Below are 25,411 nucleotides of genomic sequence, written 5' to 3' on the forward strand. Positions count from 1 at the left end.
CGCTCCAAAGCGATCATATCTCTATAATAACGACATGACGATATTATTTACGACATGTCGATATTATCAATTACGACATGTCGTTATTAATTTCGTCATGTCGTTATTTTATTATTATTTCCGACATGACAATATTAATAACGACATGTCGTTATTAATTGTCATGTCGGGTATTTTGAGCGTTATTTTCGACATGACGATATTACAAGCGCAATTATATTGGCTAGTCCCGCCCACCAATTACTCTGGCCAATTGAAATCCTCCTTACAAATTGATTGGCTGCTGCTCGTCAATCCACGCCATTGTTTGAAGATTCTGTATCTATAGTCACGTGTAGGGGATTGGGATCACTTCTCATTTTTCTTTGAGGAAGAACCTTGGAGGAAGAAAGGAGGAAAGCGTTTGAAATGGATATGCCTCTGGATTTAACTGTTGATAATGGGCGCATGCCTTTGGCTTTGCCGACCGCTGCACCTCCCCAAGAACCAGCACTTGTGTCGCTCTCACAGCCACGACCAGCAGTGTCACAGCCGCACCCGGTTCCAATTGGTGAGCACGATTCTATAACTATAGTAGTTTGCGTAAATATTTACTGTTAAATATCCATGTAAATCACAGTCCAGCAAACAATGTCAGAAATAATAATATCCTTGAAAATGTCAATGTACAATCATGCTTTTCAGTGCATTTTTTCAATTCAAATATCAACATGAATGATTAATGGCAAGGGTGAGGGTGAGGGCCCGGGTGAGGGAGAGCCCTTGCCCAACCAAATTCCATTCTCCATTATGCCTCGCGTGCGTCGTCAGTCCCGATGATAACCAGAGTGAAGTCAGTGAAGATGCCAAATTCCGACTGAAGCTGACGCCAAAAGGCGTCACAGTCGAAGTATAATAAAGCTCTAGTTAGATGCAATCCAGGGATGCAACGGGAGGGTCGCGCTGCATGGCCTAGGGTGGGTTAAAGTGGCGGAAAAGACGCTACTGGACGCCAATTCTGATTAGTGTGCTATGAGCGCGATCCACTGCAGCCAACTCTGGCGTTCAGTCGCGTTCAGTCTGACGCGTCTTGCCGCCGAAGTTGGCGTCCAGTGTAAGCATGGAGTCTGTCAAAGGGGATATAATGGGGAAAACTACGCACTCAAATTAAGTCGGTAGATGTACCTGCGTATGATTCTTGATGAATATACATTTAAGGCAGGCCCATTATAGGGTGATTAATTGGCCATTTTCAGGTGAAACGAACCCGGGCACGAACCTAGACTAAGCAAACCACTCGCGACAACCTATCAACAGTTCAAAGTTAGACTTAGAGCAAAGACCATAGAAAAGAGAGACTCTGCTTAGAGTAACTAGGCTATTGCCATATCACTGTACTGCGGAATGTATGGCAGACTGCAGGCCTTGCTTGTACATCATTCGTTTTTTTCATCCAGACAGTGATAACACTTTTGGTGGTTTCATTTCACACCTTCCTTTCTGCGGAGATTAGTTAATTGCTAGTCATGCGCCTGGGCCTGGGTGCGCTTGCGATAAAGACTTTTCTTTTTGTTATCCCCGTTGTTCTCCACCTGTCATTATGTAATCCTTTGTTACTCATATCAGCCTGGTATGACTGGTAAACCCACTGTCTAGGCTATAGCTATGCTGGACCTCAATTATAGAGGCCCTCTCGTTTTACGAAGTCTAATATTAAAAACCTAGATGTTGTAGATGCAACACTTTTAATCAAAGAATATTATTCTTGGTGTATAACCCATCCGCATATTTCCCTACCTTCAATTGACGAAGGAGTAATAGAACTAACTGCATGCTTAAAAAATGTTGACGACATCCGCAAAAGGCAAGGCGATAGAAGCTTTGTAAACACAGGTCTGTCCTTAGAGTAACTAAACTCTAAGGTCTGTTGAATGTTCTTTTCATATCTGAAGAAGACACAGTACGTATCGTTGCCCCTGCAAGTAGGGGCAATGCCGAAAACATATCAATTACTCTTGACAGCTAATTCGCATATTCCTTTGCACCCAATAGCATGTTTATAAATTAAGGAATATAAGCCATTGTAGTCACATAATTCACACAAGCCAAAATAATGATTTTTCAAATATTCAGAGATGACTAAGAATAGAACAGTTACTGTTGGAACTAGGGTGTCTACAAAACCAAGAACCGAGACCTACAAAACCAAGACTCCCCACCTACAAAACCAAGATCTACAAAACCAAGACCCCCACCTACAAAACCAAGGCTATTGGGCAAATTGCAATGCCAAATGCACTGCACTGTGAGGAATTTCGAGCCTATCGTTCATTAATTATCTCAGGGGTATCATCTAAAACTGGATTTCATAGGACCTGCCCAAGAAGTTATAAGATTGTTCTTTTTTCATTCACCCTACCCTTTTGAAAGCTAGGCTATATTATCACCAAATACCCCAGAGAGGAATAATTAAGGTATTTTAGCTTTTGTATTACATCCTTACCCCCCCCCCCCCCCGAGATCCTTATTTTCTTGGAATAGCTTAACCAGTGTTAATTGTTCTGAACAGAATCTGAGTACAAAGCATCAAAGAGCTTGTTTATATAGGAGCTTAAATCTGTTTTATTGATAAATTGCAACTTCCTGCTGTACAGAGGAGGTTAACGGGTGTCTAAGCACCATGCGGGGGTGGGGGGTTCTCAGTTTTGCCAAGTTGTTAAAATTATGCCAACTCTCTAGTTTTGTAGATTTTTGAACTGGGGATCGGAGGTAATCTTTCCGGCTGGCACCCACGAAATGTTACGCAATTAAAGTACAATGAGATACTTCACTTTCTGTTAGGCCCTATCAAAAAAAATGTTAGTTTATCATCCCCCGTATCACTTTTTCGGCCGGCATCAACATTTTTTATTTTTTAACTTCTAATTTCAATCACTTAATTCGTGCCTTTAGCAGGTTGGAATTGTTTCAAGACCAATTTAGTTGCGTTTCTGATGAAATTCCCTTTCCATTGATACCAGGCATGCTCACTTTGATTCATTTTATCAGTCTGTTATTCACATTTGAATGCCGGGGAAACTTTTCCCAGCGTAGATGCCCGCCGGCGGTATGAGACAAGACCACTAATGAATATTGATAGGTTGGAGGGTCCAGGCCTATCTATTAGACGAGTGCATGTTTTTTACTCTCAAGTACATATTTGGAGAGGTATTGAAAAAATATTTGCTGTGGCAAGTCTACAGATATAAATAAATTGTTTGGTAAAAAAAATAATTTTGAATTTTGGCAACCTGGCCATAGGGGGGTGGTTCAAATTTGGAGTGAAAATGGCCGAAATGGGTAAAAATGTCCACTTGTGTCAAACTTGTCAATTTAAAAAAAAATTTCCGTGGTCAATCACCAATTTAAATCGCACCAGTTACTCGCAAGAATAAGCCGTATATCATATCCGAATTTCAGTTTCACAGCTCCACGCATTCTTTGATGGCGGGCATTTGAAATAGCTGGAAATGGCTTGGAAAATCAATTGTGGTCTTGTCTCTATTTAGAGGGTTTTGGGTTACAGGTCAAAAATAGTAAATGAGCTCTGAAATCCACAAAAACCGTTTGAATTGGCTGAAATGTGTTGAGAATGTGTGGACATATCATGGAAATTGGAAAATGTGGAAAAAAAGAAAATTCTCAAATTTAACCCCCCCCCTGTCCTACAGGGCTTTTAAGTGAAAATGCCAAAAATTGAAATTTTCAAAAAATTTCAAATAATTTCAAATTTTTCTACTTTTTTGGGCTAGATATGTTTCATAACAATCATCAATTGTGAATAGTAATGAGAGTGTTGATTGTTTTGCATGTTATTTTCATTTTGGGAGGTGTCGGGCACAGAGCACGCTGGGTGGAGGGTACCAAGCTTTCACTAATTTTTTTATTTCAGCAGGTGAATTCAAGAGAAAAGTATCTGAATTACGAGCGAGAATGTTAGCAAAGACTATTAGTGATGGTTTTTGTTTGAATTGGGAGGGGGCTAAACAAAAAAGAGGGGGGTAACATACGGGTTTGTTAAAGTAAGTTTTTTGGATAAGCCGGTCACAATGACTGCACACCGTGCAATGTTTTTGTGTGACCATGATGAATTGAAGTTCAAAACTGGCGCAGGTTATCATATAAGTCATCTTTGTCATAATCCTCTGTGCGTGAAAGTCGAGCACCTGACAATAGAAAGAGGAAGGGTCAATCAAAGTAGAAAAAGGTGCAATGCCAAGAAAGTCTGTGCAGGCCATGGCAACCGCCCTAAATGCATTTTTCCTGGTAAGCTATATGTTGAAGTTGAAAGAAAATATCATTATATTGAATTGACATTTGAAAGTTTTCTTACCGTGATGGCAACCTCTTGGATGTCTTGGTGGCTGGTTGGATCTTGAAGGATCGCCGAAAGTAGGAGTGGTCATAGTTTCTGCTGTTTGGGTCGAGACATTTCCACTCTGGTACAGGCGGTCTGTCTCGTCGTGTAACAGCCTTCTTGACAGCCTTCCTTCGCAAGTCCGGCATTGTTATCATCACATGTTTCTTGTAGTCCACCACCCCTGGTTTTGTTAGCTCACCTCTTAGCAGAGGTGAGCTTATCCCATACCGTGGCGTCCGTCGTCCGTCGTCGTCGTCCGTTGTCCGTCGTCGTCCGTCGTCCGTTAGCAGGGCACGTTTCGTAACTGTTGGAGCTATTGAGTTGAAACTTGGTACACATGTACCCTTATGTAATGACACCTAGGAGACCAAGTTTCGGTCCGATTCGTTTCATGGTTTGGCCACCAGGGGGCCAAACGTTAAAAGTGAAAATATGCAATATCTCCCTAAATAGTAGTCGGGAAATTTTGAAAAAAATATGGTAGGTACTTCTAGCAAAGGTGCATCATATATCCTCCGGGTTTTTGATTTGACCTCCTTTTCAAGGTCACAGAGGTCAAATGGTGTAAATTGGCCGTTAGGATGTAACGATGGCACGTTTCTAAACTGCAATGACTATTGATACCAAATTTGGTACACATTTACCCCTTAGTCAGGTGATCTCAGGGACCAAAGTTTGGTCCAATATGATTCACCACTTGACCACCAGGGGGCAAAATCCAAAAACCTTAAAAATGTGATTATTCCTTAACTTCTTGCCCGATTGCCACCAATTTGATATCATGGGTACATCTAACCACCATACAGTATATGTCACACAGTTTTTTAATTTGACCTTCTTGTCAAGGTCACAGAGGTCAAATGGCGTAAATTCGCCGTCAGGCCGTAACTATGGCACGTTTCTTAACTCCAATGACTATTGATCACAAATTAAGTACACATGTACCCCTTGGTCAGGTGATCTCAGGTACCAAAGTTTGGTGCGATCTGATTTGCCGTTTGGCCTCCAGGGAGGGGGCCAAATCCTAAATTCTTCAAAATGCCATTATTCCTAGTTATGACTTGCCCGATGGGCACCAATTTTATATCATAGGTACATCTAATTCTAACAACCATTCAATGTGTCACCCGGGTCTTCTTTGATTTGACCTACTTTTCAAGGTCACAGAGGTCGAATGTACTGTAAATTGGCCATTTTGGGGAAATTGTAATTGCTTGGACCTACATCAAACCTAACACTACATGACACAATACCATGCTCTTTATCCATCTTTCCTCCACATGAGGTGAGCACAATGGCCCTGGCCATTTCATTTTTCTTTTTCGTGAAGTAATCTGTTGCCCTGATGTTTTTCAAAACACCAGCCAACTTCTGGTGTCTAGCACTCCGTTGGTACCTGACTGTGTACTGCCTGTTCATTGCAATTCTGTCGAGCGCTTTCATTGGGCGGCAACAAGTATCGACTTCGATGTTGAACCACTTTAGTTTCCGTCGCCCGCTCTCGGCTATGTTATGGTTCATTCTGTGGGCTGCTGAATGGATACGAGGGGTTGAGTTCCTGCTCCTGGTCACAATCTTAGGATCGCTGGCCGACAGACCTCGATTCTTGGACTCAACCCCCTGGGTTGTCACGCCAAGACTCAGCTGTTGCAACGCTCCTTTACTAAGGCATACCTCCAAAACAAGATGTACCAAGTTCTTGTCAATCACTGTCATTTTAAACTTGGGAATCTCACCGTAAGATGACCATCGTGTTGATTTGTGCCACCAAGAACCAGTTGTGCCTGAGCACAGTGAGAATTCGTTCTGTGGACAACCAGTGCAGTCACCACCATAACAGTTCACAACACAGGCAACAGTGTCATACAGGTATCCCATGATCCTGTCGAGATCACCGTTGCAGCTCTTGAATAGAGATTGCAAAATCTTGGATGACCTTACCCTAAGATCATTCAGAAACGTTGTTTTTAGCTCGGCTGACTAAGTCAGCCGAGCTTGTCAAATAAATTGTTCAGTGGCGTCCGTCTGTCCATCCATCCATCCATCCATCCGTCCGTTAAACCCATGGTGCACATTTTGTAACCGTAAGACCTAGAGACTTCAATTTTGCATTTCTGGATACTTCTGGTCAAACTCTACTTTCAAAACAAAATTTGTCGCCATTCGACCTACTTCCTGCGAGCGAGAGTGCATGAAGGAAACTGGCCTATATCGGCCTAGGAGCAGCAGAATGAGTCGAAATATGCTCTAATATTAAGATAAAATTCTTTAAAATCTATTTTATTGAGAAAAAGTTCAAAATTTTAACAGGAGAGGGCGCTACCTGCCTTTTAATTATTTCTGCCGATTCAAATTCCCGCCCGATGACGTCAGCCATCAATGAAGTCTCCTATTTGCCAGTTCTCAAAACATGGCAGCAACACAACAAAAGCAGTAGCTCCAGGAATAAATTACTGTTCACTTCAGCTTCGTAATCGATTGTACCCCCACTTTATTGTGTTTTGTGTGGTGTTCCTATTCAATCAACGATGTAAGGCCTTATTATGTTGGTTTTAATTGAGAAGGTGCATTATAAGCGGCGTACGAAATACCGAAGCGGAGACAAAATGGCGGCATGTTGTTTACGTCATGTGCAATAATCTTGGAGCTCAATGACACTCAAGTACCCAATTTTCTGCATAAAAAGTAGTCTGGGAGGGGATATTATCACCAGTTTGTTTCAGTGGTAGTCATAAGGTCTTCAGGGACTACTTTCAGAAATTAGTTCTTGAAAATTTGGCCACATTTCTGTGAAAACGATATCGGAAGTGCATGCTCTGTTCGCGATGACATCGCCGATGTATTTTGAAGTGGAGAATTCCCACAGTATGTGCAGTGAATCGGCATGATTCTGTTCGCCTATTAAATTTTAGTTCTACGATTCTTTCATGAGTAAAAAGTAGACATTCTCAGCAATACAATAATGTCACTCCCATAAAAATTGATTGGAAATTGAGGGAACTACGGCATTCTGTTCGGCAACTGGCAGCGCTGAAAAAATACATTGCATACTGTACAATACCAAATGGCACATTTTAAAAAGCGCTCATTGGACAACGTAGGGAATCACCAGAAATGACGTCATCGCTGGTCTAAATAGAAAACTACGGTGGCGCAGTAGAGCACAAGAAAAGGTTTAGCATTAACTTTGTCATGCAAGCTTCAGCAACAAAACGATTTCTCATGAATGATTTATTTGATCATCATCAGCTTGTTTCCCCTGATAGATAAAAAAATGATTTACAATTTCCATCAAAGTTTTCTATTTTGTGTATAGTCACATGTTATTTAACTGGCAAGGAGCCAAGCAGTTTTTAATATTCGCGGGAAAATACTTCGTACTTGTAAACGAGGCTATGACAATGAGTATCCTCATTCATAGCATAAACTTCATGTTTCGGTAAATATTTTCATACGATGATTTCACCCGAATTATGGTCAGGATTGAGGAATGAACAGTGGCATAATTATGTCAACCAAAAACATTGGTACCGTAGTGAACGCAAAAGGATATCAAATACCATGGAGCATGCCATTTTCATGCATAATGAACTAAACACCGGGAAGATATTAATGATATTAACTCAGCTGAGCGCCAGGCCCTTGGGCCTCTTGTTAACAGTGTTCTCTCCTCTGCAGTACGTCCCGGGAACATACCTTTACTGAATTCAGCTCTATGTCCTGCACGCGTCTGGGCTTGATGCAAATGTATAGAGTCAAGTTGATGCTTCACCGTGAATAAGCCGCCGAAGAGCTTTTTTGTTGCATCAGTTAACCCTTTGAATGAACTGGAATCACCATCTGTAGTCAAATGTTCTACATGTAGGCCCTGTTTCTCAAAAGTCTCGGCAAATGCAACCCCAAGATCATATTCTCTGAATGCATCTGCCTCAGGAAAGTTAGCCGTGCACTTCGAGTGTCGTTCGTCAACGTTTGTGCCAGTGGCACCACATTTAACTTCAAAACCTTTCGCCCGCATTGCAGCCCCTATCCAGCAGAGTTTTGTTTTAACCTCAATGTCAATGATTTTGTGTTCATCTGTCACATTTTCGACACATAATCCAGTCATTGTGCTCGCACAACGGCCCATCTTGTTCCTCGAAGTGAGGTGTAAACTATTATAGCGTCCATCAGCTTGGACATTGATTCCTGTGTCGTCCTGATTTCTTAGGCGCAGTATCCTTTTCAAGTTCTCGCGTATGTCTGCCATATCGGCCACATTCATTTTAACTGTTTCTTCACCAACTTTATTTGCCTGCTTTTGCATGATACTCCTACAGGGGGGGTGGGATTCCCATCATGCTCAGTATGTAACTCATACTCTCGTTGCCAATCATTGTGTCCTGCAACGCAATCTGTAATGCAACATTTGGAAGAGCGGCTTTTCGTCCGCGCTTGCCAGTGTCTATGTCCTCAAAAAGTTTATACAATTTCGAATCAAAACCACAGTTTTTACACACCACAGTGACTGAACAACACACCCCCTGCTTACGTACCTCTCCATATTTGAATATCGGCTGACAGTTCACGTGATATTCTCTATGGGCCCTGTTAACGTCGTTGAGCACATCCATCAGTTTGGTTGTCTGAACAACGAAACTCTCGTGATCATGCTCCATGGTCTCATCTGGTATCTCCATCTCATCATCAGTGTCTTCTGTCATGTTGACCCGTAGTAAGTTGACATTCTTGGCAGTACGGTTATTAATATCCGGTATGTGTCTTTTGCCGTCGTGTCCCATCGTTGTGACCTGTCCGTACTCCTGGGGCGTGAGTCGTCTGCATGCGGGTTGTAGGCCTACTTCTCGTTCGTCGTCGCTCACCACCTCGACACCTCAACTCCGCACGTGTCCGCTCTTGAACATTGTTCTCGTTGCTTCATTCGATGCCCTAGCGTGCCTCGGAGAACCCCGTTTTCCTATCAATCTCCTCGCCTTTGTCCTCATCTTGTCTTGTCTTTTCGTAACTTGTCTTTCTTTGCTTAAAATCGTACTCCTAGGAGATGTCTATTTCGGGATGCTTCCTTCAACAGACTGAAAATACACAAGAAAGGACAAGAGATTACAAAAGGGTGGATGTTGATTGGACAATAGCGATGACAATGGTTGCTGTTGTGGAAGTGTCAGACTTGGATGTGACAGACAGGGAGATAACATATGGGTTAATCTTTTTCTCATTTTACACCTTACTAACAAGCTTTCCATGCTTATAATGCATCATATATTTGTTGTTTTTCAAATTTCAGACAAAGTTAATATTGTTCGATTTGAAATTTTGACATTTTCAGCATGATACCACTGTCACAACCTTGGAACATCCTTTAAAAAGACAACTTTTTTCCCAAAAATTGAAATTTTTGAATATTTCTCATGAATTAAAATTGTTTCAAATTCCTATTTCAGATTGACTGTAGACCACTGGTGATTTGTCGAAGATTTGGTACCATTCGATTAAGAATTCTACGAGTTAATGAGCTTAACTTGAAGACAGTCTGTAAACAATTTGAAGACGAAATATAAGGTAGGTTGTCCGTATCGGACAAAATTTTAAAACGTTAATAGCTCGCTCAAATCAAGTTCATTTTTGATGAAACTTGGTTATGTTAGTCAAGACATCTCAAATGCTTGGGAAAAGGCATATTTCATTGATATCTCAAGATTATCCCTCTTCATTAGAGGGTTTTGGGTTACAGGTCAAAAATAGTAAATGAGCTCTGAAATCCACAAAAACCGTTTGAATTGGCTGAAATGTGTTGAGAATGTGTGGACATATCATGGAAATTGGAAAATGTGGAAAAAAAGAAAATTCTCAAATTTAACCCCCCCCCCTGTCCTACAGGGCTTTTAAGTGAAAATGCCAAAAATTGAAATTTTCAAAAAATTTCAAATAATTTCAAATTTTTCTACTTTTTTGGGCTAGATATGTTTCCTAACAATCATCAATTGTGAATAGTAATGAGAGTGTTGATTGTTTTGCATGTTATTTTCATTTTGGGAGGTGTCGGGCACAGAGCACGCTGGGTGGAGGGTACCAAGCTTTCACTTTTTTTTTGGCTAACCGTAGGGGAGTCTTATGTAATACCGCAGTGTCCGTCGTCCGTCGTCGTATCCTATTTCAGAAACAGTGGCACGTTTCTTAACTCCTAAAGCTATGAACTTTAAACTTTGAGCAAATGACCCCCTAGGTCAGATGACCTTTGTTACTGAATTTCGGTCCGATCTGATTCTTCACCTGGCCACCAGGGGGCTAAAACCAAAAACTTAAAAAGTGCGATAAATCGTTTATTACTGATTTGTTTTTGCTAAAATTTTTATGGTGCGTACCCCTAGCAAGGATACATCACATATCCTACGGGTTTTTGATTTGAACTACTGGTCAAGGTCACAGAGGTCAAACTCTAAAATTTCACCGATAGTGGCACGTTTTGTCTTTATTCGTCCTATAGTCCTTAAATTTGGTATGTAGACACCTGTTACGTAGCTCTACATGTTGACAAAAATCAGGTCAATGTGGCGTAGTTTTCAAGGTCACAGAGGTCAAATGGTGTGATTTGGCCGTTTGTGTGTAAATATGGCACGTTTTTTAACCACTAAAGCTATGAACTTTAAACTTGGTACACATGACCCCCTAGGTCAGATGACCAGTGACACTGATTTTTGGTCCGGTCTGATTCTTAACTTGGCCACCAGGGGCCAAAACCAAAAATTTGAATAGTGCCATATCTCGCTTATTACTGATTAGTTTTTAGTAAAAATTTCATGATAGATACTCTTAGCAAGGATACATCACATATGATACGGGTTTTTGATTTGCATACTTGTCAAGGTCACAGAGGTCAAATGGTGTAAATTGGCCATTTGAGCGTAACTGTGGAACGTTTGTTAACCCCTAAGGCTATGAACTTGAGACTTTGTATAAAGGACCCCCTAGGTCAGCTGACCTGTGACCCTGAATTAATGGCAAGGGTGAGGGTGAGGGCCCGGGTGAGGGAGAGCCCTTGCCCAACCAAATTCCATTCTCCATTATGCCTCGCGTGCGTCGTCAGTCCCGATGATAACCAGAGTGAAGTCAGTGAAGATGCCAAATTCCGACTGAAGCTGACGCCAAAAGGCGTCACAGTCGAAGTATAATAAAGCTCTAGTTAGATGCAATCCAGGGATGCAACGGGAGGGTCGCGCTGCATGGCCTAGGGTGGGTTAAAGTGGCGGAAAAGACGCTACTGGACGCCAATTCTGATTAGTGTGCTATGAGCGCGATCCACTGCAGCCAACTCTGGCGTTCAGTCGCGTTCAGTCTGACGCGTCTTGCCGCCGAAGTTGGCGTCCAGTGTAAGCATGGAGTCTGTCAAAGGGGATATAATGGGGAAAACTACGCACTCAAATTAAGTCGGTAGATGTACCTGCGTATGATTCTTGATGAATATACATTTAAGGCAGGCCCATTATAGGGTGATTAATTGGCCATTTTCAGGTGAAACGAACCCGGGCACGAACCTAGACTAAGCAAACCACTCGCGACAACCTATCAACAGTTCAAAGTTAGACTTAGAGCAAAGACCATAGAAAAGAGAGACTCTGCTTAGAGTAACTAGGCTATTGCCATATCACTGTACTGCGGAATGTATGGCAGACTGCAGGCCTTGCTTGTACATCATTCGTTTTTTTCATCCAGACAGTGATAACACTTTTGGTGGTTTCATTTCACACCTTCCTTTCTGCGGAGATTAGTTAATTGCTAGTCATGCGCCTGGGCCTGGGTGCGCTTGCGATAAAGACTTTTCTTTTTGTTATCCCCGTTGTTCTCCACCTGTCATTATGTAATCCTTTGTTACTCATATCAGCCTGGTATGACTGGTAAACCCACTGTCTAGGCTATAGCTATGCTGGACCTCAATTATAGAGGCCCTCTCGTTTTACGAAGTCTAATATTAAAAACCTAGATGTTGTAGATGCAACACTTTTAATCAAAGAATATTATTCTTGGTGTATAACCCATCCGCATATTTCCCTACCTTCAATTGACGAAGGAGTAATAGAACTAACTGCATGCTTAAAAAATGTTGACGACATCCGCAAAAGGCAAGGCGATAGAAGCTTTGTAAACACAGGTCTGTCCTTAGAGTAACTAAACTCTAAGGTCTGTTGAATGTTCTTTTCATATCTGAAGAAGACACAGTACGTATCGTTGCCCCTGCAAGTAGGGGCAATGCCGAAAACATATCAATTACTCTTGACAGCTAATTCGCATATTCCTTTGCACCCAATAGCATGTTTATAAATTAAGGAATATAAGCCATTGTAGTCACATAATTCACACAAGCCAAAATAATGATTTTTCAAATATTCAGAGATGACTAAGAATAGAACAGTTACTGTTGGAACTAGGGTGTCTACAAAACCAAGAACCGAGACCTACAAAACCAAGACTCCCCACCTACAAAACCAAGATCTACAAAACCAAGACCCCCACCTACAAAACCAAGGCTATTGGGCAAATTGCAATGCCAAATGCACTGCACTGTGAGGAATTTCGAGCCTATCGTTCATTAATTATCTCAGGGGTATCATCTAAAACTGGATTTCATAGGACCTGCCCAAGAAGTTATAAGATTGTTCTTTTTTCATTCACCCTACCCTTTTGAAAGCTAGGCTATATTATCACCAAATACCCCAGAGAGGAATAATTAAGGTATTTTAGCTTTTGTATTACATCCTTACCCCCCCCCCCCCCCCCCGAGATCCTTATTTTCTTGGAATAGCTTAACCAGTGTTAATTGTTCTGAACAGAATCTGAGTACAAAGCATCAAAGAGCTTGTTTATATAGGAGCTTAAATCTGTTTTATTGATAAATTGCAACTTCCTGCTGTACAGAGGAGGTTAACGGGTGTCTAAGCACCATGCGGGGGTGGGGGGTTCTCAGTTTTGCCAAGTTGTTAAAATTATGCCAACTCTCTAGTTTTGTAGATTTTTGAACTGGGGATCGGAGGTAATCTTTCCGGCTGGCACCCACGAAATGTTACGCAATTAAAGTACAATGAGATACTTCACTTTCTGTTAGGCCCTATCAAAAAAAATGTTAGTTTATCATCCCCCGTATCACTTTTTCGGCCGGCATCAACATTTTTTATTTTTTAACTTCTAATTTCAATCACTTAATTCGTGCCTTTAGCAGGTTGGAATTGTTTCAAGACCAATTTAGTTGCGTTTCTGATGAAATTCCCTTTCCATTGATACCAGGCATGCTCACTTTGATTCATTTTATCAGTCTGTTATTCACATTTGAATGCCGGGGAAACTTTTCCCAGCGTAGATGCCCGCCGGCGGTATGAGACAAGACCACTAATGAATATTGATAGGTTGGAGGGTCCAGGCCTATCTATTAGACGAGTGCATGTTTTTTACTCTCAAGTACATATTTGGAGAGGTATTGAAAAAATATTTGCTGTGGCAAGTCTACAGATATAAATAAATTGTTTGGTAAAAAAAATAATTTTGAATTTTGGCAACCTGGCCATAGGGGGGTGGTTCAAATTTGGAGTGAAAATGGCCGAAATGGGTAAAAATGTCCACTTGTGTCAAACTTGTCAATTTAAAAAAAAATTTCCGTGGTCAATCACCAATTTAAATCGCACCAGTTACTCGCAAGAATAAGCCGTATATCATATCCGAATTTCAGTTTCACAGCTCCACGCATTCTTTGATGGCGGGCATTTGAAATAGCTGGAAATGGCTTGGAAAATCAATTGTGGTCTTGTCTCTATTTAGAGGGTTTTGGGTTACAGGTCAAAAATAGTAAATGAGCTCTGAAATCCACAAAAACCGTTTGAATTGGCTGAAATGTGTTGAGAATGTGTGGACATATCATGGAAATTGGAAAATGTGGAAAAAAAGAAAATTCTCAAATTTAACCCCCCCCCCTGTCCTACAGGGCTTTTAAGTGAAAATGCCAAAAATTGAAATTTTCAAAAAATTTCAAATAATTTCAAATTTTTCTACTTTTTTGGGCTAGATATGTTTCATAACAATCATCAATTGTGAATAGTAATGAGAGTGTTGATTGTTTTGCATGTTATTTTCATTTTGGGAGGTGTCGGGCACAGAGCACGCTGGGTGGAGGGTACCAAGCTTTCACTAATTTTTTTATTTCAGCAGGTGAATTCAAGAGAAAAGTATCTGAATTACGAGCGAGAATGTTAGCAAAGACTATTAGTGATGGTTTTTGTTTGAATTGGGAGGGGGCTAAACAAAAAAGAGGGGGGTAACATACGGGTTTGTTAAAGTAAGTTTTTTGGATAAGCCGGTCACAATGACTGCACACCGTGCAATGTTTTTGTGTGACCATGATGAATTGAAGTTCAAAACTGGCGCAGGTTATCATATAAGTCATCTTTGTCATAATCCTCTGTGCGTGAAAGTCGAGCACCTGACAATAGAAAGAGGAAGGGTCAATCAAAGTAGAAAAAGGTGCAATGCCAAGAAAGTCTGTGCAGGCCATGGCAACCGCCCTAAATGCATTTTTCCTGGTAAGCTATATGTTGAAGTTGAAAGAAAATATCATTATATTGAATTGACATTTGAAAGTTTTCTTACCGTGATGGCAACCTCTTGGATGTCTTGGTGGCTGGTTGGATCTTGAAGGATCGCCGAAAGTAGGAGTGGTCATAGTTTCTGCTGTTTGGGTCGAGACATTTCCACTCTGGTACAGGCGGTCTGTCTCGTCGTGTAACAGCCTTCTTGACAGCCTTCCTTCGCAAGTCCGGCATTGTTATCATCACATGTTTCTTGTAGTCCACCACCCCTGGTTTTGTTAGCTCACCTCTTAGCAGAGGTGAGCTTATCCCATACCGTGGCGTCCGTCGTCCGTCGTCGTCGTCCGTTGTCCGTCATCGTCCGTCGTCCGTTAGCAGGGCACGTTTCGTAACTGTTGGAGCTATTGAGTTGAAACTTGGTACACATGTACCCTTATGTAATGACACCTAGGAGACCAAGTTTCGGTCCGATTCGTTTCATGGTTTGGCCACCAGGGGGCCAAACGTTAAAAGTGAAAATATGCAATATCTCCCTAAATAGTAGTCGGGAAATTTTGAAAAAAATATGGTAGGTACTTCTAGCAAAGGTGCATCATATATCCTCCGGGTTTTTGATTTGACCTCCTTTTCAAGGTCACAGAGGTCAAATGGTGTAAATTGGCCGTTAGGATGTAACGATGGCACGTTTCTAAACTGCAATGACTATTGATACCAAATTTGGTACACATTTACCCCTTAGTCAGGTGATCTCAGGGACCAAAGTTTGGTCCAATATGATTCACCACTTGACCACCAGGGGGCAAAATCCAAAAACCTTAAAAATGTGATTATTCCTTAACTTCTTGCCCGATTGCCACCAATTTGATATCATGGGTACATCTAACCACCATACAGTATATGTCACACAGTTTTTTAATTTGACCTTCTTGTCAAGGTCACAGAGGTCAAATGGCGTAAATTCGCCGTCAGGCCGTAACTATGGCACGTTTCTTAACTCCAATGACTATTGATCACAAATTAAGTACACATGTACCCCTTGGTCAGGTGATCTCAGGTACCGAAGTTTGGTGCGATCTGATTTGCCGTTTGGCCTCCAGGGAGGGGGCCAAATCCTAAATTCTTCAAAATGCCATTATTCCTAGTTATGACTTGCCCGATGGGCACCAATTTTATATCATAGGTACATCTAATTCTAACAACCATTCAATGTGTCACCCGGGTCTTCTTTGATTTGACCTACTTTTCAAGGTCACAGAGGTCGAATGTACTGTAAATTGGCCATTTTGGGGAAATTGTAATTGCTTGGACCTACATCAAACCTAACACTACATGACACAATACCATGCTCTTTATCCATCTTTCCTCCACATGAGGTGAGCACAATGGCCCTGGCCATTTCATTTTTCTTTTTCGTGAAGTAATCTGTTGCCCTGATGTTTTTCAAAACACCAGCCAACTTCTGGTGTCTAGCACTCCGTTGGTACCTGACTGTGTACTGCCTGTTCATTGCAATTCTGTCGAGCGCTTTCATTGGGCGGCAACAAGTATCGACTTCGATGTTGAACCACTTTAGTTTCCGTCGCCCGCTCTCGGCTATGTTATGGTTCATTCTGTGGGCTGCTGAATGGATACGAGGGGTTGAGTTCCTGCTCCTGGTCACAATCTTAGGATCGCTGGCCGACAGACCTCGATTCTTGGACTCAACCCCCTGGGTTGTCACGCCAAGACTCAGCTGTTGCAACGCTCCTTTACTAAGGCATACCTCCAAAACGAGATGTACCAAGTTCTTGTCAATCACTGTCATTTTAAACTTGGGAATCTCACCGTAAGATGACCATCGTGTTGATTTGTGCCACCAAGAACCAGTTGTGCCTGAGCACAGTGAGAATTCGTTCTGTGGACAACCAGTGCAGTCACCACCATAACAGTTCACAACACAGGCAACAGTGTCATACAGGTATCCCATGATCCTGTCGAGATCACCGTTGCAGCTCTTGAATAGAGATTGCAAAATCTTGGATGACCTTACCCTAAGATCATTCAGAAACGTTGTTTTTAGCTCGGCTGACTAAGTCAGCCGAGCTTGTCAAATAAATTGTTCAGTGGCGTCCGTCTGTCCATCCATCCATCCATCCATCCGTCCGTTAAACCCATGGTGCACATTTTGTAACCGTAAGACCTAGAGACTTCAATTTTGCATTTCTGGATACTTCTGGTCAAACTCTACTTTCAAAACAAAATTTGTCGCCATTCGACCTACTTCCTGCGAGCGAGAGTGCATGAAGGAAACTGGCCTATATCGGCCTAGGAGCAGCAGAATGAGTCGAAATATGCTCTAATATTAAGATAAAATTCTTTAAAATCTATTTTATTGAGAAAAAGTTCAAAATTTTAACAGGAGAGGGCGCTACCTGCCTTTTAATTATTTCTGCCGATTCAAATTCCCGCCCGATGACGTCAGCCATCAATGAAGTCTCCTATTTGCCAGTTCTCAAAACATGGCAGCAACACAACAAAAGCAGTAGCTCCAGGAATAAATTACTGTTCACTTCAGCTTCGTAATCGATTGTACCCCCACTTTATTGTGTTTTGTGTGGTGTTCCTATTCAATCAACGATGTAAGGCCTTATTATGTTGGTTTTAATTGAGAAGGTGCATTATAAGCGGCGTACGAAATACCGAAGCGGAGACAAAATGGCGGCATGTTGTTTACGTCATGTGCAATAATCTTGGAGCTCAATGACACTCAAGTACCCAATTTTCTGCATAAAAAGTAGTCTGGGAGGGGATATTATCACCAGTTTGTTTCAGTGGTAGTCATAAGGTCTTCAGGGACTACTTTCAGAAATTAGTTCTTGAAAATTTGGCCACATTTCTGTGAAAACGATATCGGAAGTGCATGCTCTGTTCGCGATGACATCGCCGATGTATTTTGAAGTGGAGAATTCCCACAGTATGTGCAGTGAATCGGCATGATTCTGTTCGCCTATTAAATTTTAGTTCTACGATTCTTTCATGAGTAAAAAGTAGACATTCTCAGCAATACAATAATGTCACTCCCATAAAAATTGATTGGAAATTGAGGGAACTACGGCATTCTGTTCGGCAACTGGCAGCGCTGAAAAAATACATTGCATACTGTACAATACCAAATGGCACATTTTAAAAAGCGCTCATTGGACAACGTAGGGAATCACCAGAAATGACGTCATCGCTGGTCTAAATAGAAAACTACGGTGGCGCAGTAGAGCACAAGAAAAGGTTTAGCATTAACTTTGTCATGCAAGCTTCAGCAACAAAACGATTTCTCATGAATGATTTATTTGATCATCATCAGCTTGTTTCCCCTGATAGATAAAAAAATGATTTACAATTTCCATCAAAGTTTTCTATTTTGTGTATAGTCACATGTTATTTAACTGGCAAGGAGCCAAGCAGTTTTTAATATTCGCGGGAAAATACTTCGTACTTGTAAACGAGGCTATGACAATGAGTATCCTCATTCATAGCATAAACTTCATGTTTCGGTAAATATTTTCATACGATGATTTCACCCGAATTATGGTCAGGATTGAGGAATGAACAGTGGCATAATTATGTCAACCAAAAACATTGGTACCGTAGTGAACGCAAAAGGATATCAAATACCATGGAGCATGCCATTTTCATGCATAATGAACTAAACACCGGGAAGATATTAATGATATTAACTCAGCTGAGCGCCAGGCCCTTGGGCCTCTTGTTAACAGTGTTCTCTCCTCTGCAGTACGTCCCGGGAACATACCTTTACTGAATTCAGCTCTATGTCCTGCACGCGTCTGGGCTTGATGCAAATGTATAGAGTCAAGTTGATGCTTCACCGTGAATAAGCCGCCGAAGAGCTTTTTTGTTGCATCAGTTAACCCTTTGAATGAACTGGAATCACCATCTGTAGTCAAATGTTCTACATGTAGGCCCTGTTTCTCAAAAGTCTCGGCAAATGCAACCCCAAGATCATATTCTCTGAATGCATCTGCCTCAGGAAAGTTAGCCGTGCACTTCGAGTGTCGTTCGTCAACGTTTGTGCCAGTGGCACCACATTTAACTTCAAAACCTTTCGCCCGCATTGCAGCCCCTATCCAGCAGAGTTTTGTTTTAACCTCAATGTCAATGATTTTGTGTTCATCTGTCACATTTTCGACACATAATCCAGTCATTGTGCTCGCACAACGGCCCATCTTGTTCCTCGAAGTGAGGTGTAAACTATTATAGCGTCCATCAGCTTGGACATTGATTCCTGTGTCGTCCTGATTTCTTAGGCGCAGTATCCTTTTCAAGTTCTCGCGTATGTCTGCCATATCGGCCACATTCATTTTAACTGTTTCTTCACCAACTTTATTTGCCTGCTTTTGCATGATACTCCTACAGGGGGGGTGGGATTCCCATCATGCTCAGTATGTAACTCATACTCTCGTTGCCAATCATTGTGTCCTGCAACGCAATCTGTAATGCAACATTTGGAAGAGCGGCTTTTCGTCCGCGCTTGCCAGTGTCTATGTCCTCAAAAAGTTTATACAATTTCGAATCAAAACCACAGTTTTTACACACCACAGTGACTGAACAACACACCCCCTGCTTACGTACCTCTCCATATTTGAATATCGGCTGACAGTTCACGTGATATTCTCTATGGGCCCTGTTAACGTCGTTGAGCACATCCATCAGTTTGGTTGTCTGAACAACGAAACTCTCGTGATCATGCTCCATGGTCTCATCTGGTATCTCCATCTCATCATCAGTGTCTTCTGTCATGTTGACCCGTAGTAAGTTGACATTCTTGGCAGTACGGTTATTAATATCCGGTATGTGTCTTTTGCCGTCGTGTCCCATCGTTGTGACCTGTCCGTACTCCTGGGGCGTGAGTCGTCTGCATGCGGGTTGTAGGCCTACTTCTCGTTCGTCGTCGCTCACCACCTCGACACCTCAACTCCGCACGTGTCCGCTCTTGAACATTGTTCTCGTTGCTTCATTCGATGCCCTAGCGTGCCTCGGAGAACCCCGTTTTCCTATCAATCTCCTCGCCTTTGTCCTCATCTTGTCTTGTCTTTTCGTAACTTGTCTTTCTTTGCTTAAAATCGTACTCCTAGGAGATGTCTATTTCGGGATGCTTCCTTCAACAGACTGAAAATACACAAGAAAGGACAAGAGATTACAAAAGGGTGGATGTTGATTGGACAATAGCGATGACAATGGTTGCTGTTGTGGAAGTGTCAGACTTGGATGTGACAGACAGGGAGATAACATATGGGTTAATCTTTTTCTCATTTTACACCTTACTAACAAGCTTTCCATGCTTATAATGCATCATATATTTGTTGTTTTTCAAATTTCAGACAAAGTTAATATTGTTCGATTTGAAATTTTGACATTTTCAGCATGATACCACTGTCACAACCTTGGAACATCCTTTAAAAAGACAACTTTTTTCCCAAAAATTGAAATTTTTGAATATTTCTCATGAATTAAAATTGTTTCAAATTCCTATTTCAGATTGACTGTAGACCACTGGTGATTTGTCGAAGATTTGGTACCATTCGATTAAGAATTCTACGAGTTAATGAGCTTAACTTGAAGACAGTCTGTAAACAATTTGAAGACGAAATATAAGGTAGGTTGTCCGTATCGGACAAAATTTTAAAACGTTAATAGCTCGCTCAAATCAAGTTCATTTTTGATGAAACTTGGTTATGTTAGTCAAGACATCTCAAATGCTTGGGAAAAGGCATATTTCATTGATATCTCAAGATTATCCCTCTTCATTAGAGGGTTTTGGGTTACAGGTCAAAAATAGTAAATGAGCTCTGAAATCCACAAAAACCGTTTGAATTGGCTGAAATGTGTTGAGAATGTGTGGACATATCATGGAAATTGGAAAATGTGGAAAAAAAGAAAATTCTCAAATTTAACCCCCCCCCCTGTCCTACAGGGCTTTTAAGTGAAAATGCCAAAAATTGAAATTTTCAAAAAATTTCAAATAATTTCAAATTTTTCTACTTTTTTGGGCTAGATATGTTTCCTAACAATCATCAATTGTGAATAGTAATGAGAGTGTTGATTGTTTTGCATGTTATTTTCATTTTGGGAGGTGTCGGGCACAGAGCACGCTGGGTGGAGGGTACCAAGCTTTCACTTTTTTTTTGGCTAACCGTAGGGGAGTCTTATGTAATACCGCAGTGTCCGTCGTCCGTCGTCGTATCCTATTTCAGAAACAGTGGCACGTTTCTTAACCCCTAAAGCTATGAACTTTAAACTTTGAGCAAATGACCCCCTAGGTCAGATGACCTTTGTTACTGAATTTCGGTCCGATCTGATTCTTCACCTGGCCACCAGGGGGCTAAAACCAAAAACTTAAAAAGTGCGATAAATCGTTTATTACTGATTTGTTTTTGCTAAAATTTTTATGGTGCGTACCCCTAGCAAGGATACATCACATATCCTACGGGTTTTTGATTTGACCTACTGGTCAAGGTCACAGAGGTCAAACTCTAAAATTTCACCGATAGTGGCACGTTTTGTCTTTATTCGTCCTATAGTCCTTAAATTTGGTATGTAGACACCTGTTACGTAGCTCTACATGTTGACAAAAATCAGGTCAATGTGGCGTAGTTTTCAAGGTCACAGAGGTCAAATGGTGTGATTTGGCCGTTTGTGTGTAAATATGGCACGTTTTTTAACCACTAAAGCTATGAACTTTAAACTTGGTACACATGACCCCCTAGGTCAGATGACCAGTGACACTGATTTTTGGTCCGGTCTGATTCTTAACTTGGCCACCAGGGGCCAAAACCAAAAATTTGAATAGTGCCATATCTCGCTTATTACTGATTAGTTTTTAGTAAAAATTTCATGATAGATACTCTTAGCAAGGATACATCACATATGATACGGGTTTTTGATTTGCATACTTGTCAAGGTCACAGAGGTCAAATGGTGTAAATTGGCCATTTGAGCGTAACTGTGGAACGTTTGTTAACCCCTAAGGCTATGAACTTGAGACTTTGTATAAAGGACCCCCTAGGTCAGCTGACCTGTGACCCTGAATTTCAATCCGGTCTGATTCTCGACTTGGCCACCAGGGGGCCAAAAGTGAAAACCTAGAAAGTGTGATATCTCGCTTATTAGTGATTCGCTTTCAATAACATTTTTATGGTAGAGAACTGCAAGGATACATCACATATCATATGAGTTTTGATCTGACCTGCTTTTCAAGGTCACAGAGGTCAAATGGCGTAAATTGGTCGTTTGATTGTAACTATGGCACGTTTCTTAACCACTAAAGCTATGAACTTGAAATTTGTACACGACTCCCTACGTCATGTAACCTCAGACACCGAATTTCGATCTGATCCGGTACTCAACTTGGCCACCAGGAGGCCAAAACTAAAATAGGTAAAAAGTGCAATATCTCGTTTATTAGTGACTTTTTTTGATGATATTCTTATGGTACTTACTCCAAGCAACGATACATCACATGTCATACCTATATACTATACATGTACAATGTTTCTTAACCTGGATGAATTCCAAAGCACCAAATATCTATACGGTGAGCACAATGGCCCCTGGCCGTTTCATTTATTTCAGCAGGTGAATTCAAGAGAAAAGTATCTGAATTACGAGCGAGAATGTTAGCAAAGACTATTAGTGATGGTTTTTGTTTGAATTGGGAGGGGGCTAAACAAAAAAAGAGGGGGGTAACATACGGGTTTGTTAAAGTAAGTTTTTTGGATAAGCCGGTCACAATGACTGCACACCGTGCAATGTTTTTGTGTGATCATGATGAATTGAAGTTCAAAACTGGCGCAGGTTATCATATAAGTCATCTTTGTCATAATCCTCTGTGCGTGAAAGTCGAGCACTTGACAATAGAAAGAGGAAGGGTCAATCAAAGTAGAAAAAGGTGCAATGCCAAGAAAGTCTGTGCAGGCCATGGCAACTGCCCTAAATGCATTTTTCCTGGTAAGCTATATGTTGAAGTTGAAAGAAAATATCATTATTAGCTCAGCTGACAAAGTCAGCGGAGCTAGTAGAATAGCTGTTCAAATGGTGTCCGTCCTGCAATCCATCCATCCATCTAGGGACCCATCTGTGGACAAAACTGGACATTTCTGACCGGGAAGGCCCAGCCACTTCGTTGACGGTGGTAAATTAGGACTAGGAGTTGCCCAAGGTGAACTCAAAAAACGAAAAATCAGCGCGATCCGACCTGTATTAAGAGAATGAGGTCATTTCGCGTTTAGATTTCTTTCCCTTTTTACCTCGGTCCACAGAGCAAATATTGATTTCAAATATGGCTGAATATTTTTAAATATTTTTTACTTTTTTACTTTTAATGGAATAATTATAGTTTTCACCGCCAGTTGGCGCTGCATGCACATTGACTGAATTTTGGCGATTTCAAATTTGGCGGTGGCTCAACTTTTTGCAAGCAGTGCTGCTGATTGGCCGATCGATAGAAGAGATGCCACCATTTAAAAATGGCGGTAGTCGCTGCTTAATGAAGGTGAGTGAACTTTCTCATGTTCAATCGGTTGATACTCTTTTAATCAACATGACCATGTATCTGAAATTTGTGAAGGTACTGCAAAGAGTCTATATAATTCAGATTTATCAATAGTTTTTTATAATATTGCGGAAATTTTGTGCACAAATTAGCGAAAGTTGGTGCTCGTCTCATGTCATTTTGACCTGTGACCCTGAATTTCAATCCGGTCTGATTCTCGACTTGGCCACCAGGGGGCCAAAAGTGAAAACCTAGAAAGTGTGATATCTCGCTTATTAGTGATTCGCTTTCAATAACATTTTTATGGTAGAGAACTGCAAGGATACATCACATATCATATGAGTTTTGATCTGACCTGCTTTTCAAGGTCACAGAGGTCAAATGGCGTAAATTGGTCGTTTGATTGTAACTATGGCACGTTTCTTAACCACTAAAGCTATGAACTTGAAATTTGTACACGACTCCCTACGTCATGTAACCTCAGACACCGAATTTCGATCTGATCCGGTACTCAACTTGGCCACCAGGAGGCCAAAACTAAAATAGGTAAAAAGTGCAATATCTCGTTTATTAGTGACTTTTTTTGATGATATTCTTATGGTACTTACTCCAAGCAACGATACATCACATGTCATACCTATATACTATACATGTACAATGTTTCTTAACCTGGATGAATTCCAAAGCACCAAATATCTATACGGTGAGCACAATGGCCCCTGGCCGTTTCATTTATTTCAGCAGGTGAATTCAAGAGAAAAGTATCTGAATTACGAGCGAGAATGTTAGCAAAGACTATTAGTGATGGTTTTTGTTTGAATTGGGAGGGGGCTAAACAAAAAAAGAGGGGGGTAACATACGGGTTTGTTAAAGTAAGTTTTTTGGATAAGCCGGTCACAATGACTGCACACCGTGCAATGTTTTTGTGTGACCATGATGAATTGAAGTTCAAAACTGGCGCAGGTTATCATATAAGTCATCTTTGTCATAATCCTCTGTGCGTGAAAGTCGAGCACTTGACAATAGAAAGAGGAAGGGTCAATCAAAGTAGAAAAAGGTGCAATGCCAAGAAAGTCTGTGCAGGCCATGGCAACTGCCCTAAATGCATTTTTCCTGGTAAGCTATATGTTGAAGTTGAAAGAAAATATCATTATTAGCTCAGCTGACAAAGTCAGCGGAGCTAGTAGAATAGCTGTTCAAATGGTGTCCGTCCTGCAATCCATCCATCCATCTAGGGACCCATCTGTGGACAAAATTGGACATTTCTGACCGGGAAGGCCCAGCCACTTCGTTGACGGTGGTAAATTAGGACTAGGAGTTGCCCAAGGTGAACTCAAAAAATGAAAAATCAGCGCGATCCGACCTGTATTAAGAGAATGAGGTCATTTCGCGTTTAGATTTCTTTCCCTTTTTACCTCGGTCCACAGAGCAAATATTGATTTCAAATATGGCTGAATATTTTTAAATATTTTTTACTTTTTTACTTTTAATGGAATAATTATAGTTTTCACCGCCAGTTGGCGCTGCATGCACATTGACTGAATTTTGGCGATTTCAAATTTGGCGGTGGCTCAACTTTTTGCAAGCAGTGCTGCTGATTGGCCGATCGATAGAAGAGATGCCACCATTTAAAAATGGCGGTAGTCGCTGCTTAATGAAGGTGAGTGAACTTTCTCATGTTCAATCGGTTGATACTCTTTTAATCAACATGACCATGTATCTGAAATTTGTGAAGGTACTGCAAAGAGTCTATATAATTCAGATTTATCAATAGTTTTTTATAATATTGCGGAAATTTTGTGCACAAATTAGCGAAAGTTGGTGCTCGTCTCATGTCATTTTAGAGCGAGAAATTTGTTTCCATCGATCTCTACCACTGAAAAATCGCTTGCATAGCTTCGAATTTTTGTGAAAATAAGTATC

General features: G+C 41.1%; 1 protein-coding gene across 1 annotated transcript in view; it reads left to right on the forward strand.

The window, feature by feature from the left end:
- The first annotated feature begins 446 nt into the window (after positions 1-446).
- LOC135490671 (uncharacterized) overlaps positions 447-25,411 on the forward strand; it is a 78,556-nt gene continuing 53,591 nt past the window's right edge. The window contains exons 1-3 of the mRNA XM_064776001.1: positions 447-550; positions 9,820-9,937; positions 20,476-20,593. The gene's annotated coding sequence lies outside the window, so the exon portion shown is untranslated. The remainder of the gene's footprint in view (positions 551-9,819; positions 9,938-20,475; positions 20,594-25,411) is intronic.

This window comes from Lineus longissimus, chromosome 7 (genome assembly GCF_910592395.1).
Source record: "Lineus longissimus chromosome 7, tnLinLong1.2, whole genome shotgun sequence".
NCBI classification, from domain to species: domain Eukaryota; kingdom Metazoa; phylum Nemertea; class Pilidiophora; order Heteronemertea; family Lineidae; genus Lineus; species Lineus longissimus.